This window comes from Wyeomyia smithii, chromosome 2 (assembly GCF_029784165.1).
Source record: "Wyeomyia smithii strain HCP4-BCI-WySm-NY-G18 chromosome 2, ASM2978416v1, whole genome shotgun sequence".
Lineage (NCBI taxonomy): Eukaryota > Metazoa > Arthropoda > Insecta > Diptera > Culicidae > Wyeomyia > Wyeomyia smithii.
In genome coordinates, this window is record NC_073695.1 from 72,837,635 (window position 1) to 72,864,662 (window position 27,028).

Sequence of the window (27,028 nt, forward strand, 5' to 3'; positions counted from 1 at the left end):
TGACTGACGGACGGTACGATATGCAGCATAGCATAAGTGAGTGTGTATGTAGCAAAAGCAGCTACGCCGCGCGAATATGTTGAGCGAGACTGTAGTGGTGTGTCGCTCGATCGCGTTGTGTTGTAGATAGAGGTGAGCACCTATCAGTGTTGCCAGTGTCAACTTGCAAAATGAGCATATTTGTTTCGGATAGGTAAAGGATTCTCACATATACAGTTTTTTGTTGAAAAGTATAGATTTTCTGCTGTTATAAAAACAATACGGTATTATTTCATCAACGAAACAGAAATATATGAAAACTGTGTGAAAGTTACTCATAACGAATTTCTTTATTCCACTGTGTGCGGGCAAAACTGCGAAGGAATAATGAAACGTCATCGCCATTTAAGATGCAAGTAAGAAAGAGATGCCAGATAATTGTTTACGAACTTAGCACGTGCGGTGGTGGGTTGAAGCTGACAAACTTTACAGTGCACTTTGGGCAGCACGGCAGGTCAAAACTGGGTCAAAATCGAGCGAATAAAAAAGGGTTTTGACAGCAGTTAGTGCGCTTCCAGGTCAAAACGAGGTGCGCTGGTGGAATAAAGAAATTCGCTATCAGTTTCGTTAATCAATGTTACTCATTTTTTGACATTTTGAACACTTACTTTATCTCGACAAACTTCCCAACAGCCAATCGAGCTCGGCAAAGTTTTACGACGAACATTCAGCAAATATATCTATATATCGTTTTGTACGCCGAAGTTCTTGAAAATTATGCCGAAAACTTAAGGAATATTTCGCTGAGTTTATCAGCTGTTGAGTTCTCGGCAATAAAATCTAAGTGTGTGAATCAAAATACAAAATTTTATAAGATTATTTAGTCCCTGATAAGTAATGTCGCTGGCGTCTCTGGATTTTTACGATTATTTAAAGAGTTGATCTATTCGGGAACGTAAAGTCAAACGTCGTTACACTGAACGGAATCGTCAAGCTTTCATTGAAAAATTATTTATGCAGAATAGCAATACTCAGCGCGAGAGATATTCGAAGAGAATGTTGTGAGCCAAACGAACATTTCAAAATCCGAGCCAAACGAACGAAAAAGTTAACACATTGAGAGGTATTGCAATCAGAAACAATAAAGGATATTTTCATTTCCACAAGTTTTTCGTGTTCTTTTACGAAACAACGAATCGAGAATGCTCCAAAATTGCTTTATCACAGTGATTTTTAATTGGTGGCTCACAAACCTTTTGCATGGTCAACAAAATAATGATAAATTATAGTGAAAGTATATAGAATAAATGAAAATTAATAAATATCAAATTTAACACCTTCACGGTTTTTGTGATGCACTTTATTATTCCCTAGGACTTCCACCGTCAAAATCAGTTATACGAGTCGAATGAAAAAGTTAGTCAACATTGCGCTTTGAGAAGAGATCTGGCACCTCTGACATGTGAAACCTAGTTGCCAAATTAGCGGTTTTTGACGTAGAACTACGTTTTTCTTTAGCCTACCACATAGGGATGTAAATATGAAAACTATTAACGAAAAGGGGACGAAAATTGTCCCTTTTTACATTGTTTTCAACCGATTTCCTTCATTCTTGCAGCAATTGATTGGAAAATTATACACGCATCCACCCAAATGTAGAAAAGTGTTGATTGATTATGCGAACTATTGTACTATTGATAATTGTCAAACCTTGTTGAAACGAAAATTACGTCCTCTGATTGGTCGCTTGCTGACTTTCCGTTAAAAGGTCGACAGAATAGTATAACTAGTTAGCCGCAACGTAGTGAATTGTGGAAGTAGCAGCAGCGGGTTGGCCAGTAAACAAATCACATCACATATCTAAGCAGCAGCGAGGTAGCACCAAACGTCTCGATTTACCAGTTAAGGGCTTCGGCCTTCTTCCTGCAATTAAGTTTTGCTTTTTCTTGTCAACAGCACATTCTGTGCTGAATCCAAGAGAACACAATCTGTAGCGGCCGTCTTATTTACTGAATGCGAAAACAGCTTTTACAGATTTTGAACAGCAAAATGCCTTTCTCAAGGCAAATCAAGTAATTGAAGGATAAGAATTTTTGGCTATAACACAACTATTCTGTGCTGGATCCTAGCGATCAAATTCTGACGCAGTCAAAAAATTTACTTTGTTTATTTACCTAATTCTCCCCGCTGTTGGGGCACAGCACAAAGGCTGCGATCAGCATAACCGATTTTGAATAACAAACGGCCCTGTTAGAACGCATTCACAAAGGCAGTTAATTCGACTATACAGAATTGATATGAAGTCGATTCAATGAATCAGCATAAACAGAATTTCGTCGTCTCCCAGCTGCTCAGTTGCAACATGATGCAATCCCAACAGCGAGCAAACGAAATCGCTTGATCTTACAAACCGCAACACGATACAACAGTGGATGCAGCGGGTTGCGTCTGTAGATGCCTTTAAATTGAACAAATCACTTTCCCTATGGTTGGTCACCATGTCTCAGGACTGCCGTTATTTCCCCACTACTTAGGCAGCATAAAGGTTGCCATCAGCAAATCCAATTTTGAACAACAAAATGCCTTTTTCAAGGCAAATACACAAGTATTTGAAGGTTAATAATTTTTTGACAACTCAAGCGAGCAATCTGTGCTGGATACTAACAATTTAAATCTGTCGCGGCCGTCTAATTCAGGGGGGATATATTTGTCAAACATCGTGTAACCAATATATTTGGCATCATGGCGTCTGTTTGTTTTGGTTTTTGTTCTTTTTGGTCATTAAATTGATCGTTGTGAAATATTATAGAATTGAAGCGTTTTTTCATCAAAACTCGGGAAACCGCGAAAAACTTTTAAGAATAATGCGTTGTATAGTGAATTTTTTCCCCATTATTTTTTATAGTTACAAACGTCCTGGACCAACAAACGTCTTGGACCAAAGCTGGGGTGGCTTTGCGCAGCTCGATTCGAACGATTTTCGCTATTTTCGAGTATGTCACATACTGCCAGTTATGCTTTAAGCTTAAAAGGAGCTGTCATTGGCATTAGTCCTGCGGCTCATCTAACCCGCAGAGTCGAAAAAAATACGGAAAACGAAACATAACGCCCTCCAGCGATCATTGAGTTTCGTTCGAGTTGCTCGAAACGAAATGCTCAATGTCACCCCTGATCTGCGATAACGCACACATATATGAAATTTGACAGCAGTCAATCCCCTCTGGTCTAATTCACCGAATGTGAAACAGCTTTTACAGCTCGTGTTTTCAGTGTCTTTATTCCCCCACTGTTGAGGCAGCACAAAGCAAGCAATAGTAGACTTTATGACTTAATAATGAAACACTAACAACAATGCATTTGTTAATAGTGTGCATAGTTCTACGTCAGTTATGCGGTCTTGTCTTGGATACAACCTCCTACTTTTTTCAACGCTTATCTCTCTCTCTCTCTCTCTCTCTCTCTCTCTCTCTCTCTCTCTGAGTATCTCTAATTCAGAAATAACAGACGGGTGAAATTAAAAAAAAAACATATGAAATATTCGATGCACTGATAATTTAGGTTAATTGATATGATTCGCTATGCACACTGGTAAAAAAATATTATCATCAATGAAAGATTTTACATTTGTATTTTGAGTGTTATTTGTCGATAATTTACAGCATGAATTCAAGCGCATATATGGAAGAAAATCATTCATGTCAGCATGTCATCATGTTAAGGAAATCATATACAAACATGAACTGTATTACGATTCAGTCTCACACCGTTTAACAGTATTTTTTCAACCATTTTTCCCATACATGTAGAAGTCACTGACAATGTTTTTCATGGTTAAATTATTGTTGGTGGCAGATTCAACAACAAAAAAAAGGTTGTAACAAACATCGTAATGGCAAAAAACGTTTGTAAGCTTACAGTAAAAATACCATGTTTACAATAAAAAACATTGCGCATTTGCTGTTCTCACCGCAAAATACATCGTAAATTTTTTTCGGGAAGTCAAGCAATGATAACACATTTATTGTCTCGAATACAATGGACACACTAGCGACATTACCTATCTAGGGACTAAAGAATCTTATGTATTTATCCATAACAAATACACCCAATTCTTTTTTTGCACGGTAGATGCACCCCGTGTAAAAAAATCGTATTATTTCAGGAAATCACGCAGAAAAAACAACCGTTTTAATTGGAAAAACCGTTTAAAATAAAACCGTGCTATTTCGAGAAACCGTGTGAAATAAATCGTGTTCTTTCGAGGAACCGTGTAAAATAAGATCATTTTATTTTGAGATACCGTGCAAAAACGAGGAAACCGTGTGAAAAAACATGTTATTTCCAGAAACCAGCTAGAAAAGGCGTGTAAAAAAATCAGGATAAATATAACTGTATTGATCATGCTCTTAATTATCGTCTTAACTTCTTCTCCCAAGCTGTTGTATAAAGCTTTCGATGTTTTCAGCACACATGGAACGTTTGAAATTCATGCATACATATCAATTTGACACTTCAAATCGTTTTCAATTATAAATTATCATGCGTGTTATCCGGAATCGATTGAATAGATTGGTTTTGTTGACAATCGTTTGCAGCTGGTATTAAACTGAATAATGTTTTTTTTAATCCAAAAACCAAGCAGGGAAAAAGTGAAAGGTTAGTAAATATATTAGTGCGTCAAAGCGCGGCAGAGTAATTGTTCGCCACTTCTACGTTTTCTTAAAGAAAAACTCATTTAAGTCTCTCACAAAAGTTATCAAGTTAGTGACACCAAAATTCACAGGAATGGTTAAAAGCAACATATCATTTTTTCTAGTTTGAGCTCTAGGGCAAAACCTGTGTTTAACACTGGTTTAATGATGTACCATAAACCAGAGCAACTAAAAATGTGTGAGGATCACGACGAGGTAGATAATTAAAGTAACATTTATTATTTTTACTACTAAATCAAAAGTTCAAAGCTCAATACTAAATTCCATATCAAATATTTAGCAAGACTTCTTCATTGCAAAAGTAAAACTAGCAACCAGCGATAATCAAATTTGGCCGATGAGGCTAATGTAAATTACAATCATACGCTCGTATGTGTGCATTCAAAGTACCGACGACTGGATCAAAACAAATGGAAGAAGTAATATGTAGTTGCTTAAAATTTCTGCTCATCTCTTAATTATTAAACCACGATCGAGGATAGATACAGCTATTTTTTCTCAATGAGAAAAAATTGAGTAAAAAACATCTGCTCGCCTTCAGTCCCATCGAAACCTGACCAACTACCAAATGTACTAACAACATAAGCCAAAACGCATACTATTGCATGTATGCTCTTTCTCAGATACCCATCCGTCTGATTCTGCCACTTTGGACTTTGGAGAGAATCCTCGCCTCGGCTCAATTCAATACGCAATTCAATACTGCTGCTGTCTGGTTGATTTCGACGTTCGCTCGTGGTGATAGCAGAGCACACACCATAGCACAGCATAAACTGATGAGAGCGGTGCGTTGAGCTATGCTGCCTTTGTTGCTGGCATGCCTCCATCAGTCGAGAGAAGAGTGTGGTCCCGTTAGCATCGTGCAGTGTGTTTCGTCGGTTGGATGCGCGTTTTAGTTCCCTGCTTTTGGGGCTGCTCTATAGACTCACAGCAAAGTGATCAAGAAGAGGGGTCGTGTGTAGGTGGTGCAAAACTGGATGTACTTTTTTTGTGAGCGAACATTTTCCACTAGACTGAACCCGGGAACCGTTTTACCGAAATAAGCCGAAAAAGGTGCGTGTGGTGCAGTGGCAATAGTTGACCAAAGTAGGACAGGTATACTTTTATCGGGTCGGATCCTTTCCTTTTTCTGTTGGGCGAATTCGAGCCCCCATTATTCGGTTGGATCCGCCACAGTAGAAGTGTTGTTTAGGACCAGGATTGTAGACGAAAATAGATTATTCTGGGCAAACTATTAGTAAGCAGCAAAACAAAGTTACTGTTTTAAAGGATGTCAATGCATTGAACAGTTTTTTTGTCATTAGAAAGGACATCATTTTCCTTTCGCTCGTATGGGTTTTGTGCTTCCGTGTGTGCGTGGTTGCTGTTGTATTGCACAGAAAAGTTTCCGTTTTGGGGGAGGGTAGGAGTTTCGATTTTCCTGCCTCTTTTCGCGATGGAAAGCAGGGAAGCGAGCGATGAACGAAAATGATGGCCGATTGCTACAGCTCCTGAAAGGGTAGGCAACGAGATGTGGGGCGAGAATAGAATTAAACACAGAAATAAACCGCGTTTTTTTTAAAGGGGGTACTTTTCTTTCGAATAGTGTATATTGATAACGAGTGTATCATGATTGAGTTGTTTTTATAGTGATAAATTTGTTCTAGGTTTTGTATGCACGAAAATAAGTCAAAAGTCACATACAGTTTGTAGTAAATATGAATATATAGTAATTAGCAGTGAGTTGTGCAGTGTTGTTTAACGGAAGAAGAATTGAATACGAAGTAAAATAGAAAAGTGCAAAAAAGCAAATTGTGTGTGAAGATTTTTACGATAGCAAAGATATCGGAGGCTGAGATCAATTTGGACTATTCATCGACTTGCTGGTACAGTGTGTTTGTGTATTTGTGGCTGTGTACTGTAGTGTTGTTTATGCGCCGTGAGAGGATACAATCGTTGCAAAGCAGTCGTACCGAAGCTGAAAAGGATTTGCGGAAACACAAACACCAATAAACAGCCAGCATAAAAGTTATTTTACGACAACGTAGCAGCAGCAGGCAGGCAGGAAGGAAAAGGTGACTTGGATTATGTCTACAACATTGCGCCACTGACATCAACAACAGCACCAGAAGCAGCAGCAAACAGTACTGCAAAATTAGAACCGACAGGAGCCAAACAACCAAGGTTTGTTGAACTTGTGCATTTATGACTATTTATATTTTACTGGGCTTCGATTATGATAGTTGAGTAATCACGTTTCGAGTTGTATAGAAAGTTGTATCGTGAGAGAGCGGTATTATTATGATGAAATTGTAAGAAAGTCACAAATGACTTCATTACACAGCTTGTACGCATACTTCTGAAACTTCTCGTTATGCGATTTTTTTGTGAAACTTTTTTCGACTATTTTATTGTATTCATGTTTTTAGTAATCACAAAAATGTCATATGTCTACAGCACAAAGCATAAATGTCTTGAACTTTTGGTCTCCGCTTACTAAATTCCAAAAACCGCTGAAACTATATTGAAGCAGTTTTATTTTTGAACGATTATGCAGAAAGGAATTACAGCGAAGCACGTTTTTCGTTTTAAGCCAAGAGTAATCATAGATCGTTCAAAAAAATCCCAATTTTGGTGTAAAAATAATATTAAATATTGTGACCACTATCATATTCAAACAAAGTTGAAACATTTTATGACGGTTTTCTACGTAAATTTTAAACAAAGCGTAGTATTCAGCCAAACTTTGTCTGCATCCTGTTGTTTACATCCAAATAAAACCAATGTTGTCATTTTTTCCAACGTTTTGCGCAAAGGTTTGAAAATGCGTGGCTTTTCTCTTGACTAAAGAAAACGAATTGTGCATAAACGGGGCACTTTAAGTGGTATTTTAATCAGAAAATTAGCCAAAGAAGCCGTGAGTGTAGGAGCAGCTCAAACTGCAATACGGAAGTATGTTGAAGAGTATACCTTTGCAGATGCCCCGAGACGTGGTGGAAAACTCGGGTCTGCTGATCCCACAATGGACAGTAAGAAAAGAGATTACTACAAGCGGTATCCTTCAGTATCAGTACGAGATATGGCGAAATAACTAGGTACCTCATCGATTAACGTTACGCGTGCCAAAGAAAGGATCGGTCTCCAGATTCTTTGGAAGCAGAAGCAGACAAACGAAGCACCAAATAAGCTAAGTCTGTGAAACCGAGGGCCAGGAAGCTCTATGACAGGTTTCTGAACACAAAATCAGGGTTTGTTATTATGGATGACGAAACCTACATAAGATGAGACTATAAGACTCTACACGCAAAAGTTGGAGTGTGCGCAACCAGATCATTTATGAGCGAAATTAGCGCATTTACTGATTAAAATTGGAACCAGTACAACGCATGTGCGTTGGGCATAATGCATTTGATGCTCTAGCGTATTCTGAATGTATTGCGCAGCTCCAAACCACTACACTTATAAAGCATCAGCCGATGTTCAGAAGGCTGGCATCGTTGAAACAGTGCAACCAGCAATTAATACTGGTAAGTTGGGTACTGACTCCATTGAAGAAATTATTGTCTGATCGATTCACTTTCATGAATCAGGTCATTTGAAAACATCATTCAATCATTAACATTAAACAAAAACATGAGATTAGTCCAAAACATTTTGCATTTGATTATCACTCTGGTTTCATTCACATGCATTCGGTTCTGCGTTACTGGCATCAGCGTCAGTAACTTCCGTGGCAATAAGGCTCGCCATTGGCTGTTTCGGTTGCTGACGATTTTCAGGGATGCACGAGCCGTTGATACGCACCGGCTCGCGAAAGTAAAGAACGGTTTTTTGAGCGCCTCGAAACTGATCGTTCGCCCGAAGCCGAAGTTTACCGAGACATTACGATTTTTGTGTATATGATACATATTCTGATTTTGATCTCTGTCAATGTATTCCTTGTACAACTTTTGCGTTATGCGTATCACGCATTGGTTAGGCGAAGTCAGAGCAAATCCTGTGCGAATTGAAAGGACACATTGGATGATTAAAGCTTGAACTTTTGCGTGTACCAGGACCGCAACTGTATACCACACCGAAGCGAAGCGAATTCGGCAAGAAGGTTATGGTGTGGCAAGCTATTTGCGAACGAGGAAAAATTTCCCGTCTATTTATTACGACTGACACAATAAATGGCAGGATCTATGGAAATAGTGTTTGCAAAAAGGTGGTTACCCTTGATTAAGAAGACATAAATCTAGCATACAATCTTTCTAGCATACAATATTATGATATCCACCGCGAATATTGGATGAATATCCTATTGAATATAGGCTCTCACGCTTCAGGAATAAGCGTTGGAATATTGTACTATTCGACAAACTTATAGCGTTATTTAAAGACTACAAATTTGTCATACATCGTTTCTCAAAATTGCTATCGGCACGCGGCAAATTGAGGCCCATCCCAAAATTGAATATGCAACCGAGAATACAATGTTAAAAAACTCTCACAAAAATATTTTCTTTTATTTGAAAATTAAAGTGTACATATAATTTTCGGAACAGTCGAGACTCGAACCTACGAAGACTGGCTTGTTAGAGGCCATCCATATACCACGTGGACAGCTTTGGGGGGGGGGGGGGGGTGGCCTAATGTCCCACGGTCCATACATTTTTTTTAGAATTTATATGGACAGTTGTCCACGGAGGGGAAGGGGGGGTCAAAATCGGTTAAAATATGTCCACGTGGTATGTGGATGGCCCCTTATCATGAAAAATGTAAAGATAACTTACCTATTACCCAAAGAAAAAGTAAATATAGAGAGTCTCTCAATGTTACCTAGGTCCTTTTGAAGAGTTTCGCGAAAAATGTGTGTTTTTCAGGTTTCTAAATCCTGTCTTGATTTATATAACTTAAAAATCTATTTATTTATCAGGTTATTTTCATTTTGTAGCTTCAGAAAGCAAGTAATTTTGGCATTTTCAGATTATTTGGGATAGGTTTATACTAAATTGTAATCATGATTAGTCGTAAAATCGAACGTAGTTAGAACAACAAAGAGACCTACTATTACTAAAATTAATGTAAAGTTTCAACTACGTTTTGAACGAGATATAATCACCAAATTGCCACCAAACGAAGGATATAGGTCTAAGAAAAGATTTTTTGAAGGTTTTAGCTGCATATATTTGCATCAAAGCCAGCCGGGAGCGACTAAAGATGGTTATTTTTTCGCTTGAATTTCATGATCTTTACGAAGTTTCTTAAACAGATTGAGTTATTTTCAGGTCCTATTTATAGATTTGTTTTTGAGCATTTAACTATATTTAAAATTATTTTTCAAGATCCTTATATACGAGAGGTTTCTGAGGCAATATTAAATTTTGTTGGAGTTTTTTAAAGGGCATAAAAGTCAAACTTCATCGCTTAGAGGGTTTACTTAACGGAGTCCGATGGCGCTCAAATTTTGCATGGGGACTTTTTTCAAGAAGACAAAACTTTTGAGATCTGCCGCTTTTTGAAATTGGATAGTCAAATTTTCTTAATTTATTCTACCCTGCAGTGCTTTTTCGATTTTATCAACATTTTTCTGAATAGGGCAACCAAGTGTCATGTCTGTTACAATTTATTTGAATCTTAATTTTGTGAAAAATGAACTGTAAAAGCGTATTTCATTGCCCTTGGGGCAGATATTACGTATTAATCGAATAGTCGAGAAATAAGTTTTAGCATTCCGCAGAACTCTGAAATTAAAAAAAGAAGAAGATCAAAGGCTCTAAGGAGGGGGGCCGAACTCTAAAATCCTCCTTATTGACTGGCTGTTTGTACAGTGTCGGACATAAGTTAAGCAACTAGTTTGAGGTATGCAAACTCAGACTCAAAAAATATAGATTTAAGCGACGCTCATTGCTTTCGGGTTCGGGTAATGTTTTTTTTTCATTTACATCATTTTAGAGAGGTGGCAGTTATTTATTTTAAAATAACATTATGTAAGTACAGAAGAAGTTAAAATACGATGACTTTTAAAGCAACAAAAAAAGAACTAAAAGATATAAATTAATCACATATTGCTGATTTTCTTAATATTTTGTTGCATATCTTATATGCTATTGCTGCGCATCACCGTGAGCCAAGCATAAATTGTTCTTTATTTCGGATCCTGATGTAAAACAGTCGTTTTCTGAGCAACGTTTGATTACGCGGACCATTCGTTGACTAGTTTTCCTCGGACGACCGGAACGGACAGCCGTTTCAATCGTTTCTTTTTCTTCATATCGCTTCAGTAGGCGGGATACAACTGACTTGTGAATACCAAAAAGTTTACTTACTTCTTTGTGAGTACGTCCTTGTTGAATGAATTCAACTATTTTTGGTTTCAAGTCGTTACTGTACACATCACGTGACATTTCTACAGATCACTTTGCTCAATACTTCACCAAATAATAGAAACCTCTAAATTCAACAATATTTGATCGATTCATAAAGTTTAAAAGTTAGGAACTGTAAAACAGTAGTAATTGTCCACGTAATAACCAATATCAACTTATGTCCGACACTGTAACTCAAACGGATGTCTTGGATGTAGTAAAGCTTTTTAAAATAAGATCTTTTTGTGGACCTCATCAAGCTTTCATTTGCTCCCGCTTGCATTTAGATAAGAACAAAAGTACTTTAGCTACTAAATGATTTGACTAAAATTCAATAAACGTTCAAGTGACTGAAAAGTATCAATTTTATTAGATTGAAATGATTAGATTGAAAATATAAATTTTACCGTATTGTGATGTGGTTTCGATGTACATAGCAAAAGTTGATTTACAATGTTTTGATTGTAGAAAAAGCATAGATTTGAAAATATGTATTGAAAATGTTATTTATAGCCTGTTCATAAAAATATTTCCACCACAATATTTGAGCTTGAAAAGGGGGTAAAAATCAAGGTTATTTTTGGAAGTAAACCAAAAACCTGAAGAACCGCTCCAGTAGTACTGTCAAAAAACAATTCAAGTTCCGACATCGACTCGGTATAAACAAACTATTGACCAAATATTAATTCAGCAAACAGATCTGTTTGGAAAGCAACGACCCCTGCAGCAAGGAGTCAAACATGTGTTGAATCGGCTTTTGTCCCGATTCCCGCTGCTTCCTTTCAAGATGCAACCAGCTGCACTATATTTCCACAGATAATGTTTAGTTTTTCTTCTTTTCTCTACCGGCTCTTGCTCTCCCTCTGTTGTTTACCTCGGTACAGTGCGAGGCGACCTCCTTCTTGCTTCGCTGGTGCTTATGTTATGCGCGTATATTTAGAGCTGTTTCGTGGTAGGAAATACACTCCACATTATAACGAACCATCATAGTTTCCACGCGTGAGTCCTCCTGCTAATGTGGGACTTACACGTACGGTACTGGCCGCGTGTGTGCGGGTGACCAAGGGGACGAGACATGCGTGCATTCGCTTCCCGTTGCCGTTTTCTGGCCATGAAAGTTGTATATTTATGTCTCTGTTGTAGCACACGATCGGGGCAAAGTGATCAGAGAGTACTGAAAAAATGTGTTATTTCAGGGGGAATACCCAATTCAACGAGAAGAATTATTTGTCTGATTGTACAGAACGTATCCTAATCCAGACATGAAACTTTACACGAAAGTAGGATTTTTAAATTTTAGACCACACTGTTCGTAGCGTGTAAACCTAATCTTACAACTTCACTATCCTCCTTCTCCCCTTCGTCCCGTGCAGCACACGAACTGCCTCCTAGTGTGGTTCGCTTTGCGATGCGGATTTTTGTTATTGGCATCGAACGGTCCGCGATTTCCAAGCATATACCGGTTCGGGCTGCGGCGGCGGCGCTGCATTCGACGACGGCGATGACGGTAGCGGCTGCCCTATAAGCCAAACTGAGTATACTTCGTCGTCAGCCTGGTTGACCGTGGTTGCCGCTGGATGTGTAGGATGAATGTTCTTCTTTCTTGTCGATTTGTATTTCTTATTCTTTCTCGGACGCAGAGGCCTACCCAGCGAATGGACCTTTCTGAACCGGCTATCGAGGCTTACCTACCAACTTGCGTGATAGTTGCCCTCTTGAAACGCCGCGTGTTTCTCTGAACACGCATGCTGTCGATGTGGATTTTTCCCCTTGTTTGGCTTTGCTGTCGCATGTGGCTTGCTCCGGTTGACATTGTTATCGAATTTTACTGCCAGAAGCTTGAAGGCTAGTTCTCATTTGAAGATTTTTCTCTAGCCATACCGGAAAATCGCTGATGTGAAACGAGCGCTTGAAAGTTGGTTTTTACTCAAAACATTTTACGTTTGTTGCGTAAGCTTAGTTGTTAAATGGGCGATAAACATTAAGGCGACTGACCGTTCGAATGTTCTTGGAAGATAATTTAACCGACTGAATGGATACGTTGAAAGGTTATTCGGAGAATATTTTTTCCAACTATTAAAACCAAATTTTAGTTCTCCTCTTTACATCACACAAATGATACAGAGTTTTTGAAATGACCGTACTCATTCAATAGTAAATCTGATAGATTGCCCGTTAGAGCTGGTGTACCTCAAGGAAGTATCTTGGGCTCAATCTTATAAAATGATTGTACTTTTGATCATCCCGATTTACCACCAAGATGGGAGAAATCTGTCTTTTGGGACGATACAAGTATAGGCCGGACTCGATTATTCGATGACTTGATTATCCGGAATTCAATTATCCGACATTTGATTTTTTTGGTGTTCGTTTTCAATTTGTCGACCAGTGTAATCAATGTCCAATTTGTTTTTTCGCTTCTCGAGGTTTTACCCCTTTTTCCTTCAGAAAAAAATCCTGGTTACGCCACTGCATCATACAAGTGAAATAACAAAAGGAAATATTTGTTTTATTTTTGTTAATCGCAAATATGAATAATTTTTGTGTGACTCGATTATCCGGAATGAAAATTTTTTGATATTCCGGATAATCGAGTCCGACCTGTATTTCTACAAAAACAATAATCCATCGTATCGCATGCAGTCGGTTGCAATAGAGCCTGGATATATTTTCTTCATACTTGCAACAAAGGAGGTTTCTCTTAATGCTTGATGCAAACAAATAATTATTTTTCCTCATGAGATAAGACTTTTTTTTCTCAAACCCACCAATCTTCAGGTTGTTAGGACGAACGATGCGATTTTAAATAGATTTTTTTTATCCTAGCTTATTTTCCGTCGGTCTAGTTCCGCCACTGTTGTGGCCAATCACCGACGCCCAGGGAGACGACTTCACACCCAGGACCCTAACTCACGACCCGTTAATTAACGGACCGGCGCCAACGGCTTTACTTCCTCATGCGATGGAAGGCGTTATCCCAGAGATTTTTCGCCTCAGAAAATCTCCCGGTGTCGTCTAGGATTGAATCTAGACCAGTTGAGTTGGTTGTGGGTGGATCACGCCACCTCACAACCATCGACACCTATGTCGGCGGTGGGATTCGAACCCAGGCGTCGAGCGTGGTTGGCGGAGACGTTACCAACCACACTAGGCCCCCGCTCTGATTTTAAATAGATTTGATCAAGTTAAATACCTAATTTGTTATAAAAATCTCACTTTCAATCAGCAAGTTGGGAATATCCTATCAAAGTGCAGTAAGAACATAAAATGTTTATATTCTCTTATCAACAGGAATTCTAGACTCTGTCCCGCGGTCCCTTTTGCGAAGCACAGAGTTTCGCGGCCCTTCAAAAGAATTTCAGATACAAGTTTTGCAATACGGAGCAGCGATTTTGTGTCTCATATCGTCCTGCAAGGCTAATTTTATTTCACGTCTTGGTCCTAATACAAAGATGAGTTGAAAATCCGCTTTTACAGAGATATCTAGGAAGAAATTTCAACTATCAGTCAAACTTACCAAGAGCTTCGTGGTCCCCCTAAATTAGCCTCGAGGTTCTCTTGTCGGCTGTGGATCCCCGGTCACTGCCTGCTTCCGGGTCCCTTCACGTAGAAACATGAATCGCCCAAGCTTATAACGATGCCGACGCATGGAACCATTGCAAAGTCTTGGTGCCTGCTCAAGGCCGTACAGTGAGCGTTTGAGGTGGCACAGTAGATTATTGCCTTGCTAGAATCCCTTCGGCTGGGCCTCAAAAATCTCTACGTTCAACTGCCCATTGAGGAAGGCCATAGGTTTCATCATAATCGAATCCTGCTGATTGGTACTCGTCCTTCAGGAAACTCTACGTTTGATTCCACTCGAGAGAATCCATTTCATCGCGGACGGCTGCTTCCCACTTCTTCCAATCTGGTCGCTTCTTCATGTCCGCTAGGGAACTTAGTCAGTTATATCGTACTGCGCATGCCAACCCGGAGGCCTACGGTTTCAACCTGTTTTACAACATTGCGCTTCTTCCCAGCCATCTTCTGTTTCTTCTGCACCGTCTTCTTGGATCTTTTTTTCAGCACAGCTGCCGAAGGTTGCATTCGCATCGTCGTGGTTCGAATCCGCACCTTGTTCGTCCGGTCCATCATCTGATTCTTCGGAAACATCTTCAGCGTCGCTTTCATCGTCGGATTCGTCCCAACTACACGGGTCGATGCAGACTACATCTCGAGCCATTGCGTTTGGGGTATTATACTCGGTAATCACAGTGAAAGTAACCCACGAAAATCACGCTTCTGACACCGCTATCCTCGAGCATGGACCGAACCTTTTCCACGAGCGTCTGGTTCAGAGCACGGTCCACTAAAATTGAATGCCTTTCTGCTTGCAACTATTCTTGAACTCGCGACCGACGTATTCTCCACTTTTGTCACAACGAACTGCTTGTTCAACACTTGAACTTGTTCAACACTTCGGCTTTCGAATTCATCAGCCATACTACCATTTTACGAACGGACAACAGGTTAACTTGCACTTCCAGGATGTAAATAAAGGTGTTTAAGAGTAATTCGAATGGAGAACGCATGGATCTCACCGTACTGTTTTGCGACGATGGACTGCCCTTTCTTCGCCACCGTGATGCGCATCGGTTTCTTCATCAGCAACAGTTTCTCTTACAACTTCCAATTATTGGTCAAGTGCTCCAATGAACCAGAGTCAATGATCCAGCTCGTTTTCGATTCATCTTGAGAAAGGAAACACCCTTTTCGGCTTTTCCCATGTGCGCACTTATTTTAGTAATGTCCAGCCGAAACTAGGACAGATGTGCGCACTTGTTTTCGTTAATTTTATTTTCTTCTTTTTTTCTTCCGGAAAATCGGCAATCTTGTGCCATTCCCGTGGGCATCCAAAACACTTTTACTTTTCTTTTTTTTCTTTGTTCTTTTGCTGCCTCACACCAGATCCGCTGAATGCAGTATAGTTAAAATCTTGGAGCTACTTGCCCTGCTTTTGCCTTCACCGCCGCGCTTAATTTTCTCGTCAAGCAATCTGCACTTGCAGAACTCGAAGAATAGCTTATTTCCCGGCGTAGTTACCAATGCGGTAACAACGCTAGCATAGACCGGCCCAGCGTTAGTAGCAAGTGACACACGATGTCGATTTCTTCCAGTTTCGCTCCGGTCGACTTGTAGTCCCGAATGGTCCGTTCGAAGGTTAAAAAGAGTTCCTGCAACTTTTCGTCGTCGTGCCGCAGTGTGAGGAGTTTCTTATGCAGATGGAGGCGACTACACCCAACGCAAACGGGGAACATTTTATTACTTTAGGGCAATTTTTTATTACTAATTGTGTCTTATGACTGCGCATTATACACAATTAGTAACAACTAAAAAGTAACAAAAATTATGACGGCCACACGCTTGTATGTGTTTCTGCAGGAGAACATACAGCCAAGCACCGCACTGCATGTGTTAGCAAGACTTCACTCGCTACATTTGTATTGATGCAAAGATCTGGTTTATTTTTGTCCCTTTCATCCATTCATAATCAGAATCTATACCGTCAACCTCAATTGTCTAATTAGAAACACTTTCATTTCGTCCCCCAGTGTTTACTTGAAATGGAAATATGTAATACTGTCTGACCAGAGTTGCCGAAGTTGCGAATATTAGTTTGTATTTTCAAACAGGTCCAAATAAGTTTCCATGAACCAACGATTATGTGCTGTAGATAGCTTGCAAGAAAGCGAATGTTTTTGTTTTTCTCTAACGCAGTTTACAGATCGTGATGTCATTTTAAGGCGCATTTCAAGTCTTTAAAATCATCAACGTTTGCTCACTCTATGACGGGGAAAATGCTGCTTGGCAGCTCTTGTCATATTTTTTCGCTACTCCGTATGCATACAACGAGCGAACTAATACACGCACACCGGATGAATTGGAGATAGAAGAAACTTGAAAGGCCTCTGCCAGGTTGAACGCCAACACGAGCGATGGGGCGAGATTTCTGCCGAAGGTTAATGAACAGTTTTACTTACGGCTGTTTATTTACCGACGGCAAGAATCTCGCCCGATCGCTCGCGTTGGCATTCAGCCTGGCAGAGGCCTAACATGTGCAACATATGCGACGGTGTGTGTTTTTTTTACTTGAGATGGAAAAGGAGCATTTTGCGATAGAAAAAAATTTGCATGTGGTTGAAACGACCATTATCAGATAGTCGTTCTCCCGTAACACGTGCTAAATATATGACAGTATGTGTTGTTACTCGACTGGGGAAGAATTTTATTGCCTTTTAAGTAATAGGTTTGTTACCCAAAAGGCAATTTTGCGCTATTGCTTCTTAAGTAATAAGGAAAAGTTTTGCGTGTAGCAATGCTTTTCCGTTCAAACACGCCCTCTCTAGAGCTCCGATGGCCTTCGGGGTCTGCTGATCCTGAACATACTCCAACATATTATCACCAATCCGGGAAATCAGCAACGACCTGCAACGCCTATTATTTTCAATTCGCTTCTCGTCCTTTTTCATTAGTTCAGGATCCTCCGCCGCTTCGTGCTCGACGCACACATTCCCCCATTTAAAAAAAATGATGAGAAGAAGTATAACATAAGAATTATGAATTTTTTTTCTTCATCTATAGAATTATGAATTATGACAACTAAAAATTTGGAATGTTTTTCTTATGCTGTCAAAAAAATTGGATGTACCAGAACAAAAACTGAATTATTGTACTCGAAGATACATTTATTATTAACAAACAAAAGAATGTTTAAGAAAGGCCAAGAATCGGCTATTCGAAGAAGTTTTGTCAGGATGCCGGAACAAGAGCGTTGTACGGTATTCACGTCAACATTTCGGATACATCTTTTGTTTCTACCAATCAACTGCTTACAGTTCCTTGCTCTCCAGTTGTTTTTGTACACCAAGAAACTCGAAATCCCGAGAAAGTTTTCGATTAAACGACACTAAGGTAGATTTTAGAGATGGTCGGATATGGGAAATTTTTTACCCAAACCCGACTCATCGAGAATTTTCAAACCCGTACCCGTTACCGAAACTCTCAAACGAGCAAACTTGTACCGAGATACCAGATATGTTTGCTGACCTCGGTTTCAACAGTGTTTGACGATAAATTCGGAAAAAAAAGGACGAGATTCGTAAAGCTTAGTTTTTTTTTGATGAGGTCACGGCAAAATGATCTGACGACTTTCGGCAACCGGCTTTTTTGCTGAAACATTGGTTGAACCACAAGGTTCCGAGTGAACTCGGATTTTTTTTAGCCGAGATCCAGTTTTGGATTTGTTTAAAAGAATCAACTGGATAAAAATGAATGAGTAGTGCTTTTACAGCAACAAAATAATGCAAGCTTAAGGACCTTCATGTTTGGTAGAAGTGCTCATCTCCAAAAGTGTGTGTTTCTCTATATCTTGGTTCCTTCACTTATTTTAATATCCCTACGGTTCCAGCTCATGTGACACCTGGCGGCTCGACAATCTGATGCATGGTATTTGTTTATTCTATTCTAAGGTAGTTTAGCTCTGGTTTTCTGTAAAGATGTGTGTCATTTCTTCCAGATCTGAGCAAACGGATAAAAGTGACTGAGGTCTCTTTAGATTGTATCCTAATTGTTCCTTTTGTACCTTTTTTGATTCGACATATTTTTATTTAGCTTGATACGTTTCAACGTTTTGTTGCTTCCAAAAAACTTATAAATTTTCACTTACTCTTAACGCGTTAATGGAAGTGAGATTAACGATTAGATGCTGTATGGCGAACTGTTCTTTCAGGCCGCATAGAGTTTGACCGAAGCATAAAAAACGTCTGGCATTCTTCCGTGACCCCATTAAAGCAGGCAGTGTGGGGTGTGATTCGAAATTGTATATTCCCAGCACATCGGTGAAGGCAATTTCCTTGATAAAATAGAGATCAAATAGCCATAAAACAGCACGGGAATATGTTTTGCCGAGCGCCTTGCTCCCAAAAGACTACAACAGTTTTATTATTACAGCTCACCAGCAGCCTAATAGCAGCGAGTGGAACAATTCCTATACAATTCCGGTTCGTAGATGCCAAACCCAAGTCGTAAATCAGTGATACGCGACTGTAAAGGTCGAAAACTGGCTAGTAGCTACTTTCGATTTTTAGAACAACATTTTTGAACTTTACCAATTCGAAAGATTGCTTTTTTGTTTGTTCACAGAATGGCCATTATCCAGTGTGGTAAAGTTGAATTCTCAGGACTTTTTGGAATATTCATGCAGGTTTTTATAGAAGCGTCTGCAAAGTTTCCCCACTGTGATAACGCAAAGCTCGGAGAATAATACGCCAACATAAAAACTGAAACCTCAATGAAAGTAAAAATTGTCGTAACCCTAAGTATGCACCAAATGATGCTTGTTTTTCCAGGCCGTCGTAAACTGAAGACGGCCAAAGTTCAAAGGAAAAGCTTTCGGCTGTGTTTACATCTTCCAAGCGTCAACTTCTAGCGGCTTTATGCCCATTGCGAAATTCCCGAAAATTACTTCTGCGTTGAGCCTCCTAGGCTCCAAGAAGATCACACAACGGAAAGATAAGAGAGCTCACTTGACACAATGCACTTTCCTTGATTGTTCCCAGCTCAGTTGCTCCTGATAGAAGACCGTGGCGAAGCTGGCATTACTTGGTGGATTGGAAACTCTCTTTGTTCGTTCACTAGTCGCCCCCTAGGGGGAAGTGCGACAACGTTCGCTTATCTCTGCCACCCATCTCATCAGCAGCTCTAGACCGCGACAGTGAACCTGTGTCTAAAGTGGTTTTACCTCCGTTCTTTCTACCGCTCTCGCGCATCACTCATAGCGCAGTGCTCTTTTACTTCGGTTGAAGAACAATTCATTCAATTATGGCCGCCGTTTGTTTCTTGCACCTCAACGGCTACACAAACATACCCAAAACGGCAAACCTGACGTGATGACAATAAGCGTGGCTTTTATTTTTCGCTCGCTGGGTGATAATTCAAGACGGACACCCCACGGGCGGCACTTTGACTCCGAGAAGGTTCGCAGAGAGTAAGTCGAAGTGTTGCGAAATAACAGGTTTGCTGTTACTAATTGGAGCCTTTGTTTTTTCCGTGTTTTTTCTTCTGGTGCTAGTTTTGGAATATTCCTTTTCTAAATTTAGTGAAAGTTAGATTGAAATTTTTAAATAAAAGTTAGTAATGTAATTTTCTTCCTACAGTAACACTGTAACCGTGAAGGCCGTTCCGTACTATTTCTACTAAAACCCGGAACAGAGTCCAACTTTCCCATGTGGTTCCACTTGAACGCAAGGGGCACATGACCCCTTTTTCGATCTCAGCCCTAGCGACTTCCATGCACCGTACTAGAGCTACTAATGCAGCTTATAGCGAGGAAACAAATTTGCTGACTTTCAAAGTGATTCAAAGGATGGTTTCCGGAGGTGGGAGCAAAGAGTTCTGGAAGTGTGGAGCACGATAAAAAAGTACCGATCGTAATTTAAACGGTTCCACTTCTCTCACCATACGCTGCAGCCAGCCGCTTGGTGGGGGCTACTGCCGCTTCAGACCTGGTCAGATCATAGAGACAATATTATACCGTGTGCACTTTAGATAAGACTACGTTTCTCCGTTTCGATTCGACAAAGGGAAGAGCTGATATCATGCATGAAGAGGGGAAGCTTTGTGGAGTGCTTTTAATTAATTTTTCCTCCTCATCTGTTTTTTATTAGTTTCTAAAGTGGGGTAGTGGATTTCATGGAAAACTATGGAATTCCGTGTTATTTAGTTCGCAGTAAAACTATCGAAATGTCAACTACAGATGCCGCCTGCAGCAATAACAACAACGGCAGGTGAATTCTCGTGCTTTGCTCAGGATAGTAGCCTTGATGATTTGGAAACCGTTCGGAATTTCGTTCGTTTTCGCACCAGCGCGTAAATATTTTTTTGTCGTAGATATCAGGCCTTCAAGAGTAGAGCGGTTTTTCCTCTGACAATCGCTGTTAGAAAAAATATAGCGAGAAGAGAGAGAGAGAGAGAGAGAGAGAGGGAATGTGCGTTTTGTTTTTGCTTTGATTCCATCTCTGCGATTTGTTCACCAAAAAGTTATTCTGCTGATGATGGAACGATGATGACTCATTTATGATAATGAAAATGTGAGATGTTTTTTAATGTTTACAGTGGTCGAAATTCCCATAGTTTCCTATAGAGGAAAAAAAAATTACGGTTAACTTTTTACCGTTAACTAATCGTCTCATCATTTGCTCATCTAAAATGTATTCCAGCAATCAATTTATATTTATTTCAACAGCTGTTTCCAGTAATGTCAACAGCGTATACTGTTTATTATTCTAGCATACACGTTTGTCAGATGTAACTCATACAGCAAGTAGTTCGAAAGAATCACAGAAACTAGTAAAAGTATTACCATTGATCGAATTCCATTAAAAATAAAGTTATCGTATCTCAAATTCTGCAATGCAAAAGTCAGTAATGACTCAATGACACATAAAGTCACTCTGTCCATGTTGTAAATAATGAGAAAAAGTTTATTCCAAATAAGTATAGCAGAATATTATCTGACATTGCTCGGGATTCGATATTAGCTATTGTTCGTAAAGTGACTTAGAAGTTTAACCGTTATGTCCTCGACAAAATATACTCGGTCCTTCCGGAACAGATTTCACCGAGGCTCCTAGTGGCCATAGAAACAATTAACTAATATAAGCTCGAAACCAGGATGATATCTAGAGACCGGAAAATGGCTCTAGACGCCGTTTTGAATTTCAAAATAGCGATTTCCAATCTCTGAAAAAAAAAACTCTTGCTGTCTTTCTATCTCTCTCTTATTTTTTCCTTTTTCTTCTACTTTCTCTATTTTATTTTCTCTTCTCTCTATTTCTTTTTCTTTTACTTAGTCCTTCACTCTCAACTCATTATTTTATTAGCACCAGCCCTATCGATCTCTTTTACATCATTTTCTAGCCTCTCGGTACAATCCTAGTTAAGAAAATCGAATATTTGAGCATTTTTAGCTTTCTACAAAATGGAAGTGGTTCAAAATGATGTCGGGCACAAATTTCCGATTTCAAGGTGTTATCCCGGTTCTGAAAATACTGTTATTGGGATAAAATTTGAACATTCTTTTCCGCTTTCCACAGCTCTCCGAAAACCCGAAGTCGGCATCATAGATTTTAACACGGCATCGGGGAGTGATGTTCAGCTTCTAGCATAGTCCTATTTTTAAAAAAATATTTCGAAGTATTTAAACATGGATTCGCTGGTTTCTAATTGGATCTCTTGAGTTTTCCAGGAAACGAAGCTCCCCATCTTGGATTCGAAAATGATATCGAGCATCGATTCAATTCAAAAAATTCTCATTTGTAGTGTATTTTCATGGGTTTCCTGAAACTCAAATATCAATGTTTGGTCTCTGGACGTCATCTTGATTTTAAAAATATTCGTTTTGCTGTAAATATGAATGATATTTGCCTGCTTCCGGAAACCGAAAGTCGCCGTCTTGGATCTTCGTTCTCCAGTAAAACATCATGTTTCCGTCTTTAAACGCCAGTTTTCAGCTTCAAAACATGACCGAAGGCCCTCAAGGCTGTGGGGTACTTACCCATAATACATACTGGTCGGTACAAACGAAAAAATTGCTCTGCAGCTCAAACCAGTTACCCTAAAAAGATAATAAAAAGGTATTAACCATGAGCACGAAAAATCTAAACTTTCTTATCAATTAGGACTCAAATTTCAATTCTTTTATGACCATATCCTTTGTGTAAGGAACACGTATGCCAAGTATGATGCAAATCGTTTCTCGTGTTTTAAGAAGTTATGGCATGAACTCGTGCAAAGTTGAACTGAGTAACACTTTTCCAGATTTGAATCCAACTTGAATCTGCTTCCTCTCGATAGTTTTTTTGCACCGCACACTCTGATCGATTGAGTTTAAATGCGTGCAATGCATGCAGTGCACGATGTATTCAACGATGCAGGCGATGATGTGACGCGATGAGTTTTGTTTTTAGATCGAATTCATGCTTTCAAAGGACAATGCAATTCGGTTTTTATGCAATTGTTGTTATACAGGATTCAAACTCAAATCTAACTCAAGTGTAATGCACTGTCAGTAGGGTTTACGTGCAAACCGAAAATAATTGTGCAAGCAAGTTTTAAAACTCACTTGGATACGAGTGCAAAGTCACACTGCCTACTCTGGTTTTAAGTTAAGGGTGAAACATACATACAATTCTTGACTTTTATATAAATAAATAGAATGATAAGACCCCTCGAAATAAGAGATTAAAAAATCGAAAAAGCTACCGAACATTGCGATTATGAACAAATAAAGAAAAAAAAAATATTTAGACAAGGTTGATACTTTTGATCAAGATGATAATTTGATATAAAATTGAGCTGAATTAAAACACAACACAATAATGAATCGAAGAAGAGTTTAATTCAACGGCTCCTTAAAGTCCTAAATAACCTAAGGGTAACAAAATTGGTCAATTTAAAATCAAAACCTAAAAAATATCAAAAGCATCTAAAAATGATTACTGATTTTTTGACGTAGGACTACGTCTTGCTTTAATAATGTGGCATGTTGTGGAAACTATAACGAAAACTAACTACCACTGAACGGATTTTGAACGCCAATCATTCGGATTTCTTAATCGATACATGAAATTCTCCCCAAATCTATAGTATAATAAGTACGCGTGTATTTTTAATTGTACACTAGTAAAAAATGAACTAGAAATCAACTAGGAAGCGGCTAACCAATCACTAGCTCGTTTTTCGTTCACATGCTGTAGCGGTAATAGATGTTAAATCATTTCTAAATGCTTATTATCTTGCAGTCCATGACGGATTTTAAACATCAATTGACATCTCTGATACACTGGTAAACACAGATTTTGCCCTAGAGCTCAAAGTGAAAAAAAAGAAAGATTGTAGCTTTTCACCCATTCATGTGAATTTTGGTGCTTCAATCAAAAATTAATTTTTCAGAGACTTAAGTGAGTTTTCCCATAGAAAAACGGTAGAAGCGACGAACCCGGCAAACAATTACTCTGCGACCTTTTGACTCACTCTAGCGTTCACCACAAATTAAAGGAATGGTGGAAAAGCAATAAGCTTCAATTATTCTCTAATTTAACTTTAAAGAAACCTTTTTTTTATTAACGGCTTGTGATAAACTTCACACTACAGCGCTTTGCACTGCTTTATGTTAAAAGTGACCTTGCCTTTTTTTAAGTTGTATCATTCTCCTAGATTCGCGGGACGCAAACACATTTTATCATAATGTACATATAATATGCATAGTCAAAATAAATATGATATGCAATATTTTCATCAACTTTGTAATGCCCCAACTTTGCCAAATATTGATCGATTTCAATAATTCGAACACCATTAAACTGGGAAACTTTTAAAGTCTCATTCTCAAATGTGGCCTAGGCCACCGGATGTAGAAATATTCTTGACTTCCGGTAGGCACGGTAAACTTGCTAATCTTCGGATGGTTTTCGTAATGGGTAATGGCCTGCTAAATAAACTGATAACTGGTTCGAGAAATGGCTGTTTTCCATCCGGAGGTCCCCAGAGGAATCTGTAGTAAGGGACAATAACATTTTTGCATAGAAATATAGCGTATACACTTCTATCTTCGGGATTTTTCATCAGGGATTTTCCAAAAGACAAATTTCTGGATATAGGTTGCATCGGTCACTCTCGGAACGACCCGAATGCCCCGTAGAAACCTGTAGCAGGAAACAATCTTTGTAAAGACATATTTCTGCATACAGGCTGCGTTAGCCACTCTCGGAAAAACCTGGATGCCCCGAAGCAAGCTTAGGAAAATGACTGGAGAGCGACACCATACTGACGACTTTTCTCTCTTTTCACTCTAACAGCCTCATGCATGAGCTATTCATGAGACCTCACATACAGCTACAGCTACACAAGGCAACGAAACTGTCTTGTGTTGCGCACGACAGCTCAATTTTTGCGCATGTATTTTGTTCGTTCGGACATGAAAGCCTAGTTTGCTCATTTTGAAGATGTCCTGTTGCTGTTGACAGCCTGCTGATCGGCTGCGGCTGTCATCGACTCGCATTTTTTCGTTTCTCCTTTTTAACAGGCCGGTGGCATATTGAATACAAAGCAAACCGTTTCCATAGTTGATATTATTCCCCACGTAAGAAAAAACGTGCTTCGCACCATCTCACTTTCATTCTTTCATCGGCCTTACTGTCGTGAATCATAATCACCTGACATCCCGCTCGGATTCGTGCTGAAGGATGTAGGGAGATTATAGACTGTCATTTGCCACAGCTAGGAAGAACCAACATTCAACATAAGGAGATGAAAAATAACAGCCCGTTTGGAGTTGCATGTGTGCTGTCGTCAGTTGCTGTCGGACTGTTTACCGAACGTGTGGGGAGCAGAGAGAACTGTGCAATACAATGAGAGCCGGATTAGTTGGAAATTTGCTGTCATTGTCTTGCAGTCATTTTCATAACACTGCCCCGATGATACCCGTAGTGCGGGCATTTGCATTTTTGCATCAAAATATATCTATCTCTATCTGCAGGATTTTTTATCAGGAATCTTCTTAAATTCATATTCCTGAATACAGGCTGCAGGTTACTTCGGGGCACCTAGGTTGTTTTGGTAGTGGCCAATGAAGCCTATATTCAGAAAAATGTCTTTTGAAGGATTCCCGATGAAAAATCTTGAAGATAGTGGTGTCACACACTATAATTTTTATAAATTTAAATGTCCCCTACTACAGGTTCCTCTGGAAGCTTCCGGATGAAAAATAACAATTTTTCTATTAATTATTGGCCGATTCTTGATCTTGATGAACCATTTACTTCAGGAATGGTTATCCCATCTATGCCAATGATGCAAAAAGGCATTTCTATCAGGTCAGAAAATAGGTTTTTTTAAGTTTCCCAGTTTAATGTTGTTCGAATTATTACAATCGAACAATATTCGGCAAAGTTGGTCAGAATTTTGCCTATACTACTCATTTTGACTATCCCCTGAAACTCATTTCATGTTACCAGCCAACAGAACCACACCTACTAAGCACTCTCAGAAGCTCAAAAATTTATCGTCAGTTGAATTTCAGACTGTCACAACTCAACATGTTGCATTTTTGGTTTTTAATAGCAAGCTGGTGTTGGTCTTGTGGTACGATGCTGGCCTAACATGTCAGTCGTCGTAGGTTCAAGTCCCGGCTCGGGAGAGACTGTTAGTGTCAGTAGGATCGTAGCGCTAGCCCCGCAATTGTCCTTTACACTTAACAGTCGGCTGCGAAATCTGTGAATAATAAACAGAAGGTCGAGTTCCGAATCGGAACATAGCACTAAGGCTTTGCTTTTAATAGCAAACGATGCCAAATACTATTAAGTTTTATACCTACCACTCAAAAAATTCTAAGCAATAGGATAAATGTGCCTTTATAGCTCAAATGCAAAGCATCCTAAAAAGGGTGACAAATGAGATTTCAACTCGTGCAACTTGCTCATAAAATGCACAAAATAGATCTAAATAGGGTCAATGAGAGCGGAAAGTCTTAAAATTTAAAGTTTTCGTGGAAATAAAAATAAAAATTTTACGCTGATTTTCAAACACGTTGTTTTTAAAAATGTTGATTTTGAGTTTTGCTAGTCTTGAATTCAACTGACGACATAACAATTTTGCAACTATGGCTGGAGGAAGATTTTTTTTTCGGTTTGACACGTGACAGGTGAGAATGCAAAAGAATAATGTTTCAATTACTCTGTGAACTTGTTTGTAAATGGTCACTCACTACGATAATTGTGTTCTTTTGCTTCCGACATTGGCAACGTCTGACGGCTAAATACATAGTACTTGCACCACGACGTATTTTTTTCTAAACGTATTTTAACATTTTTTGTTGTGTGCGAAGATTTTGGAAATTACTCATATCATTACTTTTTTTTTTTTTTTTTTTTTTTTAAGGGGGGATTTGTTAGTAGCTTAAGTATTTATGAT

At 39.1% G+C, this 27,028-nt stretch overlaps 1 protein-coding gene across 7 annotated transcripts in view; it reads left to right on the plus strand.

Annotated features, from left to right (window-relative positions):
* The first annotated feature begins 5,499 nt into the window (after positions 1-5,499).
* LOC129721097 (tyrosine-protein kinase Src64B) overlaps positions 5,500-27,028 on the plus strand; it is a 176,167-nt gene continuing 154,638 nt past the window's right edge. For 2 of the 7 annotated variants that reach the window (XM_055673236.1, XM_055673229.1), the window contains exons 1-2: positions 5,500-5,786; positions 6,338-6,854. The gene's annotated coding sequence lies outside the window, so the exon portion shown is untranslated. The other 5 variants (XM_055673230.1, XM_055673231.1, XM_055673233.1 and 2 more) reach the window with 5 other exon arrangements.